Raw genomic sequence first — 14,094 nt, forward strand, 5'->3', positions numbered from 1 at the left:
CAAACTCAGTGCCATGTCTCAAGAAGGTATGTATGTTCTTAAAGAAAATGATGATGTGAATGCTAGGATAGTAAGTCTGACAAGAAAAGTTGAAGCCATGGAACTTAGGAAGGTAAATCCGGTTAAGGCCAGTGAAAAAGAAGAAGAAAATTGTGGCATTTGTGAGATTAGTGGACACCTAACTCAGGATTGTCCAACAATCCCTGCTTTTAAAGAGGTGTTGCACGAACAAGCAAATGTCATGAATTCTTATCGGAGACCATTTTCTTCCGCATATTCGGAAACATATAATCCTGGATGGAGAAATCATCCCAATTTTAGTTGGAGGAATGAGTCAAATATAAATCAAAATCCTCAAGGGCCATCTTCTTCTACTCCTTATGTGCCTCCACATAAGAAAACCCTTGAGGAGACATTACAGACTTTTATGCAGGGGCAAGCCAATATCAACACTCAGATAATGCAGGCCATTACTGAGATGAGAAGTTCTATCAGCGACTTGACCTCTGCATTACATGCTCAAGAAAAGGGTAAGTTTCCTGTTCAACCTCAGCCAAATCCAAAAGGTAAATTTGAGGTAAGAAATTCAAATCCCTCTGATTCAAAATTTGAACATGCCAAGTCCATCACCACTCTACCCAATGGAAAAATAATTGATAAGAGTATTTCAACAACGAAAGTTGATGAGACCAACAACTCTTTAAATTCCAAGAGTGATGGTGAACTTGAGAAGGTTGAATTAGATGTGCCTGTGAAAGCCCCAATACCTGCACCATTTTCCCAAAGATTGCAACATTCTCACAAGTTGGTTCAAAATGCAGATATTCTTGAAATTTTTAAACAAGTAAAAATCAACATTCCTTTGTTAGATGCAATCAAACAGATTCCTTCGTATGCTAAATTTTTGAAAGATTTGTGCACAGTAAAGCGTACGATGAAGGTGCAGAAGAAGGCTTTTCTCACTGAGCAGGTAAGCGCCATCCTCCAGAACAATTCTCCACCAAAGTACAAAGACCCGGGTTGTCCAACAATTTCCTGCGTGATTGGAAATTTTAAAATTGAAAAAGCTTTACTTGACCTCAGAGCTAGTGTTAACCTCCTACCCTACTCGGTATATGAGCAGTTGGGTCTTGGTGAGCTTAAACCCACCAAGGTAACACTCCAACTTGCTGACCGTTCAATTAAAATACCGAGAGGGATAGTTGAGGATGTGCTAGTTCAAGTAGGAAAATTTTATTTTCTAGTGGATTTCATTGTTTTGGACACGGAACCTGTCTTTGATGTTTGCACTCAAATTCCTATAATTTTGGGAAGGCCATTTCTTGCGACCTCAAATGCTTTAATAAATTGTAGGAGTGGTGTGATGGTAATTTCTTTTGGCAACATGACTTTGGAGTTGAATATTTTCAATATTTGCAAACAACCTGGTGATGATGATGATGTGCAGGAAGTGAATCTGATCCAAACTCTTGTTCAAAATAAATTTGATTTGTCAAGTTTTTCTGACCCTCTTGAGGCTTGTTTGGTTCATGGTATGAACTTTGATGATGATTCTGTGCTTGCATCTATGAATTTTTTGCTAGAATCTACTCCTATAATGGACACTGATAAATGGAGAACACGTTTTGAGGAATTACCACCTCATGATGTCGTGTTTCTCCCCTCAAGTGTGCAAACACCAAAACTCGACTTGAAACCTCTACCTGCTGATCTCAAATATGCATTTTTAGGCCAAGCAGAGACATTACCAGTGGTCATTTCATCAAGACTGGATGAAATTTAGGAGAAAAAATTAATTGGTGTTCTCATTGAACACAAAGAGGCAATAGGATGGACCATAGCTGATATCAAAGGTATCAATCCTTTGATTTGTACCCACAGGATTTATCTAGAGGAAAATTCTAAACCCTCTAGAGAAATGCAGCGTAGACTGAACCCCAACATGAAAGAAGTTGTCAAAGCAGAGGTGTTAAAACTTCTGGATGTAGGGATCATTTACCCTATTTCTGACAGTAAATGGGTTAGTCCCACGCAGGTGGTACCTAAGAAATCTGGTGTGACTGTAGTTAAGAATGCTAACAATGAATTGATCCCAACTAGAGTTACTACTGGTTGGCGTATGTGCATTGACTACAGAAAACTGAATTCTGTCACCAGAAAGGATCATTTTCCCCTACCATTCATGGATCAAATCATTGAACGTGTAGCGGGCCATAAGTTCTATTGCTTCCTAGATGGTTATTCTGGATATAACCAAATTGAGATTGCTCCTGAAGACCAAGAAAAGACCACTTTTACATGTCCATTTGGTACCTTTGCATATCGAAGGATGCCATTCGGACTTTGTAATGCTCCTGCTACATTTCAACGATGCATGATGAGCATATTCAGTGACATGGTAGAGCGTTTCGTTGAAATATTCATGGATGATTTTTCTATTTTTGGTGATTCATTTGATGAATGTTTGACTCATTTGGAAAAAGTGCTGATTAGATGCAAAGAAAAGAATTTGATTTTAAACTGGGAGAAGTGTCATTTTAGGTCACTCAAGGGATTGTTCTTGGTCACATTGTTTCTTCTCAAGGTTTTGAAGTGGACAAGGCCAAAATTGAATTAATTTCTAAATTGCCCATCCCAAAGAACATCAGGGATATCAGATCTTTTCTAGGTCATGCAGGTTTTTACAGGAGGTTCATTAAAGGCTTCAGCACAATTTCTAGACCTTTGTGCAATTTATTGTCAAAGGAAAATTCTTTTGTGTGGACTGATGATTGTGAGTTAGCTTTTACAAAGCTAAAAGGTATGTTGATTTCAGCCCCAATTATGCAATCACCTGATTGGAATTTACCATTTGAGATTATGTGTGATGCTAGTGATTATGCTGTTGGAGCTGTGTTGGGCCAACGTAGGGACAAAAAGCCTTGTGTTATTTATTATGCAAGTAGAACTTTAAACAGTGCTCAAATGAATTATTCAACAACTGAAAAAGAGCTACTTGCAGTAATTTTTGCACTTGACAAATTTCGCTCTTATTTGATTGGATCTCAAATTGTCATCTTTACTGATCATGCTGAGTTAAAGTACCTTTTAGCGAAAAAAGATGCAAAGCCCAGGTTACTTAGATGGATCCTTTTATTGCAAGAATTTGATTTGATAATCAAAGATAAAAAAGGAGTTGAGAATGTTGTTGCTGATCATCTGTCTAGACTTGTTCTTTCAGATTCCGTAGAGACAGTTCCTATTAAAGACACATTTCCAGATGAGCAACTCTTTGGTATATCTCAAGTGCCATGGTACGCTGACATTGCTAATTTTCTTGCTGCAGGTGAAATTCCTCACATTTGGACTCAACAAGATAAGAGGAAATTTTTTGTGGAGGTAAGAAAATTCTTTTGGGATGATCCATATCTGTTTAAATATTGCCCAGATCAGATAATTAGACGATGTGTTCCCAATAACGAATTTCAAAGTGTGATATCTTTTTGTCACTCTGGGGCATGTGGTGGCCACTTTTCTGGAAAGAAAACTGCTTTTAAAATTTTGCAATGTGGCTTCTATTGGCCTACCATTTTCAAAGACACCCATGAATTTTGTAAAACTTGTGAGCGCTGTCAAAAATTGGGAGGGATTACCCGCCGGAATATGATGCCATTAAATCCAATCTTGGTTGTTGAAATATTTGATTGTTGGGGCATTGATTTCATGGGACCCTTCCCAGTTTCTTTTGGCAATCTCTACATTTTGGTAGCTGTGGATTATGTGTCCAAATGGATTGAGGCTATTCCATGCAAAAACAATGACCACAAAGTGGTACTGAAATTTCTGAAAGAAAATATTTTATCAAGGTTTGGAACACCTCGAGCCATTATCAGTGATGGGGGTAAGCATTTTTGTAATAAGCCTTTCGAGGCCTTAATGCGAAAATATGGTATTATCCATAAGGTTGTTACCCCTTATCATCCACAAACAAGTGGCCAAGTTGAGGTATCTAATCGGGAGATCAAAAATTTTTTGGAAAAGACGGTTAACCCAAGCCGCAAAGATTAGTCTTTACGACTAACCGACGCACTTTGGGCATACCGTACTGCTTTTAAAACCCTGATTGGTATGTCCCCATATCGACTCATTTTTGGAAAGGCATGTCACTTACCTGTGGAATTGGAACACAAAGCTTATTGGGCAATCAAGAAATTTAATTTTGATTTGGATAAAGCTTGCTCTCTTCGTAAGTTTTAGCTTAATGAGTTAGAGGAAATCAGGAATGAAGCTTACGAAAATTCTCGTATTGCCAAGGAGAGAATGAAAATTTTTCATGACAAAAATATTTTTCGAAAATCTTTTGAGCCTTCACAAAAAGTTTTGTTGTATAATTCAAGGCTCCATTTGTTTCCTGGCAAACTTCGATCCCGATGGATTGGTCCATTTGTTATAAAAACTGTTTATCCTTTTGGGGCCATTGAGATAGAAAATCCAGAGAATGGTAATGTTTTTAAGGTTAATGGACAAAGGTTGAAACCATTTTTTGATGATTTTACTCCAGAGGTTGAGTCCACTACTCTGGAGGATCCTGCGTATCAGAATTAATTTCTGATTCCTCATTGTATATATACCGTATGTGTTTGTTTTGTTTTTCCTTCTTTTGTTTTCTTTTGTGTTTTTAACTTTGACAGAAATCTACTCCTTGTGTGCACTCGAGTATCTCAGGTGAATTCTTTCCTCTCTGTTTAATCATTTTCGTCTCAATATATGTTCTGCAGTGTTTATCTTGCTTCAATTCATGCCTGTATAGCATACATCATCGAATATTCAATTGCTGAACATTGAGGACAATGTCACATTTAGTTGGGGGGAGGTTTTTCTGTTAAAAATGTGTTAAAATTCTGTTAAAAATGTGTTAAAAAAAATAAAAAAAAATAAAATAAAAAAAATAATAAAAAAGAAAAGAAAAGAAAATGATTTGTTGAGGTCATGGAACATGTGGAATATAGTGCATATATGAATATATGTCAAAAGAGGGACTTATCCATTTTATTTAGTTGTTAAACCAAGGGAAAGATGTTAAAAGTTTTGCTAAAATACACACAACATATACCCGAAAGGCCTAAAAAGTCTACATCGAGTCATTGTTGGTTGATTTACACTTCAATTGTTTGAGACTCTAATGAACCATATCCTAATGGCTTAGAAAGATATTTGAAATGAATCAAATGAGAAAAGGGACAAGCCAGGGATCCAAAAAAAAATAAATAAATAAAAAATAAAAAATAAAAAATAAAAAATCCTTTAGGTAGACTAGTGGTAAGGGCTGACTTGTGAAAGTGTGGATAGGCGCACATTCATAGGTCCGATTCCCCACTAAGAAATCTAAAAACATCAAAAAAAATAATAAAAATTACATTTGTGTAGTGGAAAAGGCTGCCTATTACCGGGGTCCTTACAAAAAAAAAAAAAAGAGGCACCTTTCAAAGTGTAATAGCGTGAAAGCCGCCACTACAATGGTTTTGAATTAGAGTAAGACCATGTGGTTTTCTTAGATTGGTTGTTGTGATTGAAACTGTTAATGTCTCTTGGTAGTCGATCTTGGAATTCTAACCCCATTTCCATGCACTTGAAAGAAAGCAAGCTTTGTTACATGTAATTCCCTTGGTTGATTAACTAAATTGTGTATAAATCTCTCAGTTGATACAAAATTCAGATAAATCTATCTCCAGTGTTCTTAAACTCAACAGGTCTATTTCATAACATGTGATTTTTAGATTTTCTGAAATTGTAGTTGGTAATCTCACCTTTGTATGAATTCATTCGCTTTGTTTGCTAGAGTCTAGCAATAAGCTAGTTGGGGGGTGTGATGAAGCACTAAAATTACATGATTAAGTTACTTAAGCGAACAAATTGTTTAATAAAAAATGATTTAAGTACTTAATTATGCAATATATCACATTACTTGAGTCAATTGATACATTCTAGTATTTTGGTGCTTAAAAAGATTTATAATGCAATTGATTCACATGAAACAAGACAAGCACCTCACATGCATGCAACACAAACTCACACATGCTAAAAGCAAACAAACTCACTCGGACATCACATGCACACAGCTGGACCCACAACAGCACTCATGCAAAACACATGCACATGCAGAACAAGAAGAAAAATCATTCGGATGTGCACACATGCAGAACAGAAAGCAGGAGAAGAATCTGCAGCACATCACATGGACAGCAACTCACACTTGCAGCAGCACATGTACAGCAGCAGAAAAATCCTTCAAAGCAGCAGACAATCACGCTGGAAAAAAATCACATGCCAACAGCAGACTATTCGGACCAAGATGCAGAAAAACAGATGCAGAAAAACACATGCAGAAAAACAGATGCAGAAAACGTGGACCTACAAACCAGCACATGCACATGCAGAACAGAAAAAAAAAACAGACAGCAATCAATATGCAGAAAACGTGGACCAGCTCACACATTCAAACATTCAGCAGAGGATCATTTGGACCACAACATCACAGATGCAGAAAAATGCAAACATACAGACCAAACTCACATGGACAGCACACCAATGCAGAAAAGCCGGACAACAGTTTGGAAGAAAAGCAAGGGGGCAAGCAGCTGTTTTTCTTGACTTTTATCATTCATTTTTTCTGCTTGCTTTCGGTTTGGCAGCAAGAGCTGGAGAGTTTGAGTTTTTCTTCTTTCTTTTTGATTCGGCTAGCAGCAGATTTTCAGGGTTTTCTTTTGGTTTTACATTCGGGCAGTAGAGTAATGTAGAGGTTGGTGTGGTGCCGTGATTAAAGGGGAGTGAAGAGTAGAAATTCGGTGGTGATTGCTGGAATAAATTATTGTGATTGGAGGAGGAACCAGGGACGCCTAGAAGCAGCTATATATATATATATATATATGTTGCTGGACGTGAGGAGGGAAAGGAAGGGCAATCGGTTGGAGAGGTGTAGAGGTTGAGGGGCAGATTACGTAAGAAAGGGTGAGAAGAGATGTGTGGGGTCGGTGCATGATTAAATGGGGTTGAGAGGTGTCGGTCAGGTGAGGTTTTTTTGGCTTGATAGTTGAGAGACAATGAGAGAGTGAGACGTGGAAGGCTGGGATTAATTTTCCAAAGAAGAGAGGGAGAATCGGTGCAGGATTTGAGGGGTGAGACTTGGCTGAGGTAGAAATTCACGTGGGGAGTTTCCAGAACTTGAGAGAAGACGTGTGTATGTTTGAGTGGAGATCAAAATCGGTTGGTGGGGATTTAAAGTGTGTAAGGTCGGTTGGAGCTAGTGAGACGTGTAGGGAGTTGAGTGAGTCGGCTGGAAGAAATTGATAAATTTTCAGTAGGAGCTGGAGAATGCTGCATTAGAAGGAGCTGGTTTGACGTGAACAGACATATAAATTGGAGTTATCGACAGTTGGATGTGAGCTACTTGCTGGACAAAATATGCAATGGAAAAGGCAGCTAGGACACCAAACAGAGAGGGAGTTTTAACTTTTATTTTATTTTCTTTTCTTTTCAGTTTTATGTTATTGTGTGGTTTCATTGTATTTTATTTTAATTTTATCCTGAACAATGTTTCTATAGCACTTATAATAAATATGATTTGCTAAATTTTCATACTAAGGTGATAGGTAAAGTTTAATGATTTAAATATTATTTTCGGATCCACGTAAAATTTATTTTACGAGCTTGATCGATTGAAAGATATTATTATTGGATATTTTGATTATCTATATACTCGTCTTGATTCATTGTGATTTCCGAATACAGTGAATGCTTGAGGAATCCCTGTGGTATTCAAATAGATTTGTAAATGTTTTAATCATCAATCGTTCACGCTCAATCATAAGAATCTATTTTTCTTGATCTTAAATGCTAAATCTTCCAATTAAACGGAATCATTATTGTAGTTTAATTGAAGTAAATCAATCGGAAACAATATCATAAATTATTAGACGGATCCTCGAAACCTCAGTCTTTCTCCATATCTTTATATTCGATTGTGCGTTTTTTAGTAATTTCGTTTCATCATCTGAATTTATTTTCTTTATCACAAAAGTCAATCCCTGTGGATTCGATCCTGTAAGATACTACAACACCTGTATACTTGCAGGTAAAACTGCACTAAATTTTTGGTTCATTAATTTGAGTCAGAGTTTAGGCGCAACAAAAACTACTTACAAAAGGCTTCAAAAAATTCAAGCAAAATCTACTAGAAACACTGCCAGAAACTTCTACTTGAGTTCTCTTGAAATAAGTGAAATAAAAGTTACCAAAATGTGAAAGGGCTGGCATGGGTGTCTTATGTAGGAATGGAGGGCTGAAGGGGATGTGTGAATGACCAATTGATGGGGTTTAGTCAACTAAAACTAGGGGCAAAACCATGGGCTAGCTTGAAGCTGCTAAGAGACATGGTGGTTTTGGGTAGTGGTTTGGCCTCCCACTAACCACCATTTGGGCTAACATCTGGAGTCATAGGACACTTAGGAACTTTGTTAGGGGGGGGGGGGGGGAACTTCCTTAAGAAGCTTTGGCTGGGTGGTGCATTTTGATGGGCCTAAATGAATCTTAACCAAATGGCAACACTTTGGGTTATAAAGAGGATTTGGTTTGGAGTTTTTATTTCTATCAAGGACAACTCTAATTTTTCTTAGTCCAATGAAATTACCAATTTATAAAAGAATAAATGAGGGTATAATAGCATATGTTTGAGTGATTAATAGCATGTGAAAAGTGATTAATCACTTAAATAAAAATTGTTCATTTAGGGTTTTGGCATCCATCATGGTTTTAGGGTTTTAATTGAATCACAAAGGTTTTGGATTTCATTAGGGTTGAAACCCTCTTTTGGTTGGACACAAAGTGTTTGGTTGGATGGAATAGTATTTGACTTAGGTGGCAAGATCACAATGCTTGATTTTACTTTCCTTCCCTTCCTTTATATTTCCATCTCATGGTTCATCTTAATGTCAAGTGTCTTACACCATTCACTAAGTGTGAATAGGATCTTGCCAAGTGTCCACTAAAACTCATTAAGACTATTTTGGACATTCCACATAGTGATTTAACAATCACATGAGCTAGTTGCCACATGGTGCTATCCCGAGTGTTACTATTCACCTAAAAAATATTGAAAATAAACATTACATCATAAAATCATAAATAATCATATGAGTCTAGTGGTACAATTTGTTTTGCAAAATTTGACTTCTAAGCACCTTGATTAAATCAAAAGGCATTTCCAAGCACTTTTCATCCAAAAAATGAAAAACATATTATTGTACCATAAAATCTTAAATATTCATTTGAAACTGATGATGCAATTCACTTCCCAACCTCACATTCCTAGGTATCTCAAATAATTAAAATGGAACCTTTGTCACCATAGCCTGTAGAAAACCAACTATACTGATGGACTAAAACATAAGCGATCACTCGATTTGTGAAATCTTTTTGGGATTCCACGACACTCGTTCTATAGAAAGCCATCCACTGAACTTTTGGTAGGTTGTTGGAAATGCTATCAGAATTGAATTAGAATTACTACAAGGAATCATAGCTAGGGCTAAGTAAAGATCTGAAAATCTAACTTCGAATCCGGCTCTTCTTTGACTCCTACAAAACAGAGTCATAGTAGGATTTGTTTTTTTAATTTTTTAGTCAGAAATGGAGTCGAAGGTGTTGCTGGACTGACTTTAACTCTGATCTGATCTGACTCCAACACTAACTCGAACTTTGCCCTCAGACTTCGACTATGAATTCAACTCTGATATTGTACATATATTATAAAAATATCTATTTATCTATATATTTACCATATATATTAGTATAGTTATATAACTATAAAACTAGAATTTATATAGTTAAATTTAATAATATACTAGTATGAACTAATTATTATAAAATAATATACTTATACTATAATATAAATAGACTAATAATAGTTTAGTATATGTAAACATCATGATATTACTACTATACATAATCAAGTATAGAAATAAGTTCGACACTAGTATTTAAATAAGTCTAGTATAATAAGTTAATAACACAAATATTGATTTACTAAAGTGTAATAACATGTAATTAGACACTAGGAAGTCTAGTATATAATTAATTTAGAAATACATTAGACATTAATATTGTGACGCCCCCAAATCCCCACGCCCGAACACGGGGAAATTGAGACGTCCGGATGGTGACAACCCGGGTCACCATCCCATCGACGGGTGCCGAGTGTGTGCAAGGCAACAGATGTGTACAGAGAAACACGCAGTGGATAACGAAAGTCATAACTAAGTACCAGAATTTTTCTTAACGTAATACAAGCTGTTTAAAACGTACATAGATAAAATATTACAAAACACAAATACAGTTTTAACAAACATAAAGGATAGCATCAGCAACCCGGCGGAGCCGCATCCTCGGGCTCAGCCTCCTCCTCTTCGTCCTCTAACTCTGCACCAAAAGCTACGGAACCACAAATGGTACCGCAGGTAAGTAAAACCCAAACACTACCAGATAAAAACACATAAAACTCAAACAAGATGCATGAAACATGCCCAATGCACAAAGCCCGTAAAACACCAGTTTTCCACACACGCCAAAAACCCATTTGGCCCAAAAACATATCCTTTCCGAAAAAAAACACGCCAAAAGTCACATTTGGCTGCTAAAAGTCCATTTGGCCCAATATCTCGCCAGAAGTCCATCCGGCCCAATATCTCGCCAGAAGTCCATCTGGCCCAGTACCACGCCAAAAGTCCCATTTGGCCTCTCAAGCCATTATCCAATTTTAACCGTATGCACCATGACCTCCCCTAGGGGTCATCCGCACACCCTGGCTCCAGTGTCACACTGTAGAGTACCACCACGCATGTGACACCTAACAAGCGATGCTCAGTTCCGCGCCCCGCGCGTGCGTAGCCATGCATCCTCTAGCCCTCGCCAGCGAAGGGCCACGGAGTCGGTGAGTAGGGCGATGCCCGGTTCCGTGCCCGGCGCGTTCGTAGCCAAGCATCCCCTAGCCCCGCTCCCGTCATCGCTCTCGACAACTCAGGGGACATCACTCAATTTATTCCACTCCCGAGTGACCAGAGGAGCTCCACCGAGATAATAACCCATCCCGGCTTGGGCTCGTGATACACACGCACCCGCAATACACTTACGCCAATACACAGGCTTTTCACATAAATCCACAAACACCCGTGCATGCACCATGTAATGCCATAACAATGCATAATAAAATAATCCAACAATCATAAATCAAATAAACAGGCAACTCCGTCCTCCATCCATCCGACCCCCGAAACTCCTCGGACTCAGTCCGGAATCAACAACCAACGACAGTAAATAATTGAATGAGCAATATATATTAAAATCTGAAAATAGGGTTTGGAAAATACTTACAGCGCTATATGGCAATTTTAGAAAACAAGCGGCGTCGCAAACGGCGCCGGAAAAGCAACGTCACAGTGAAAATTCACTGTGGCCGTGGGTTTGAAAAACCCACTTTTGAACGGGGACAAACTAGGACACGAGATTGATAGGGAATGGTCTAGGGATGGTTGTGAAGCTATTGGAAGTGGTGGTTGGCCGTGGGTGGCGGCGAAATCGCAGGAAATGGCCGGATTACCCAAAACGGAAAGCTAGCTCGTAGGAGCTGTTCTGGTGGTCATTGGGGACCAGAAATGGGTGGGTTAGGACGGCAAGGAGTCGGTGATGAAGTGGTGGCCGGAGGTGGAGCGACGGCGGCGGATCGGAGCAAAATCCGTGCGCCCTTCTTGGAGCTTTTCCGGCCAAACGGCCGGCCGGTTGGGGGTGGGCTTTGGAGGGGTGGTGCACCGGAGGGAGGGGAAGAGAATGGGACCGGTGGGGGGTCAAACGGTGGCCGGACGGCGGCGGTCTGGGCTGTTGAAGGGACGCCGGCGTGAGGGAGAGGGAGGAGAGAGAGAGAGCTCGGGGGGGGTTCGGACGCGAGGAAGAAAGAAAAGAAAAAAGAAAAAGAAGAAAAAAGAAAAAGAAAGGAAAAAGAAGAGAAGGGAAAAAGAAAAAAGGAAAAAGAGAAAAAGGAAAAAGATGTGAAAAGAAATGAGGTCCAGTCCTCACTCCGGGAAAACGAAACAAACCGCCGAAAAAGATTAAAACCACAAAACAACTAAAAGAAATAAAACACAACCTCAAATAAATTAAATTAAATTAAAAACCAATTTTAAAACGCAAATAAATTAAAATAAATAACTGATATATTAATTAAAATAAAAATAATTATTTCAGCGAAAATACACTCAAAAGCGGGTCATCACATCCTCCCCTCCTTAAAAAAACAATTTCGTCCTCGAAATTACAAATCAACCACCAACTTAAAGCAAGCCACATAAACGCTCATAAACCAACTGAGATCAAGATTAAAATACGTACCTTCATTAGACATTAGACATTAATATAATAATACATGTAATTATATATTAAAAATAATATGTAATACTATAGTATGATAACATGTACACAAACACTATAGTATAAGTCTGTATAAATATTAGTTAGATATTTGTTAGCTATTAGTATAGAAGTAAATTAGCAGTGAATGATTTAGGGAAGAAGAGCTTACTAAGGAAGAGTTGCTATTTTGGTGTTGATTGAATGCAATGGAGTGTTGACAATATATGAGTGGCCTAACAGTACTACCCTTTTCTTAAATCGTGTTGGATGTTATTGTTGTGATTACAAAAATGTGTAGATGGTTTATGGTGTCATGGGTTGGATTTTTAAGTGAAGTATGACTGAAGTTGAACTAAAGGTTAGAGTATATGTGAATTGGTTTGATGCATATATCATACAAATCTACCATACACAATGGATAGTCTATCTTAAATATGAATATACAATGTTTAAACTTCAAAGTCGGTTTAAAGTAACGTATTATGCTTGTTTTGGATTATGATGAAATATTGGTTTGATTATGCATGATTGGAGGAAGTGAATGATGGAGTTGATAAGATTGAGCTTAACCTCTAAAGTGAAGCATAGAGATTCACTTTAAGGTACAAGGACACGAAGTTGAATATCATATGTTGGAAGTGTGACTTTGAATAGGTCTAAGTGAAGAAAGTTTTATGCATGTTCTAAGTTTAAGTTGTATATGCACTTGAAAAGAAAATGACATAAAGCTATATATAAATGCCATCTAACACGCATATGAATGGAATGCATGAAATGAAAATAGCATGTAGTCTAAATAAGTATTATGTTTATACTATTCTAGAGTTTTTTTTTTTAATGAAATGAAAATAAAAAGCTTTTATAAAAAATATTCTTTTTGTGCGATGAAGGAAAATGAAATGATGGCTTCTGAAAGTATGCTAAAGTATTAATGTTTTAAGGTATATGTATATGATGACCTTCTTTGGCAATCCATTTTTATGCACCTCAAGCACAGTTGTATGCATGTGAAATGGATGTTATATGTAGTATTATTGCTTTTATGTTTCATGAAATGAAATGATGCTGTTTATGACCAAGGCTATGAAATGATGTTTAAATGATGCTATGAAATGATGTTTAAATGAGTTTATGAAATGATGTTTAAATAATTATATGAAATGATGTTTAAACGATGCTACGAAATGATGTTTAAATGATGATGTTTATGCTTATGCTATGGAATGATGTTTTATGAAATGAAATGAACTGATGAATGAAATGAATCAAAAGAAAATGACTGAAATGAATGAATGACTGAAAGGAAAGGAAATGGATGTTTTAATGTAGAATCTACATAACGGCCATGATTGAATGATAGTGGTACAATGGACTGGGAATATTACAATGCCGGGTAAAAAGTACTTGTAGTGCATCCAATACTACCCTCTGACTAAAAGGGATTCCCAACTTATGGCCAAGGATGGAATCGTAGCCCAGAAAAACCACTAACCCTAACATACTAGGGTAACAGTGTGTACCAGCCAATGGAAAGTAATAATAATTAAATTGAATGTTGTGAAATTGTTTAACTCTTTATGACAAAATGTACGAGGTGTGGGAAATGTTTTATGAGGAATGAAAACCTTTATAAAGTAAAACCCCACCTTGTAATGTTTT

The sequence above is a fragment of the Carya illinoinensis genome, chromosome 1, assembly GCF_018687715.1.
Source record: "Carya illinoinensis cultivar Pawnee chromosome 1, C.illinoinensisPawnee_v1, whole genome shotgun sequence".
Classification (NCBI taxonomy): Eukaryota; Viridiplantae; Streptophyta; class Magnoliopsida; order Fagales; family Juglandaceae; genus Carya; species Carya illinoinensis.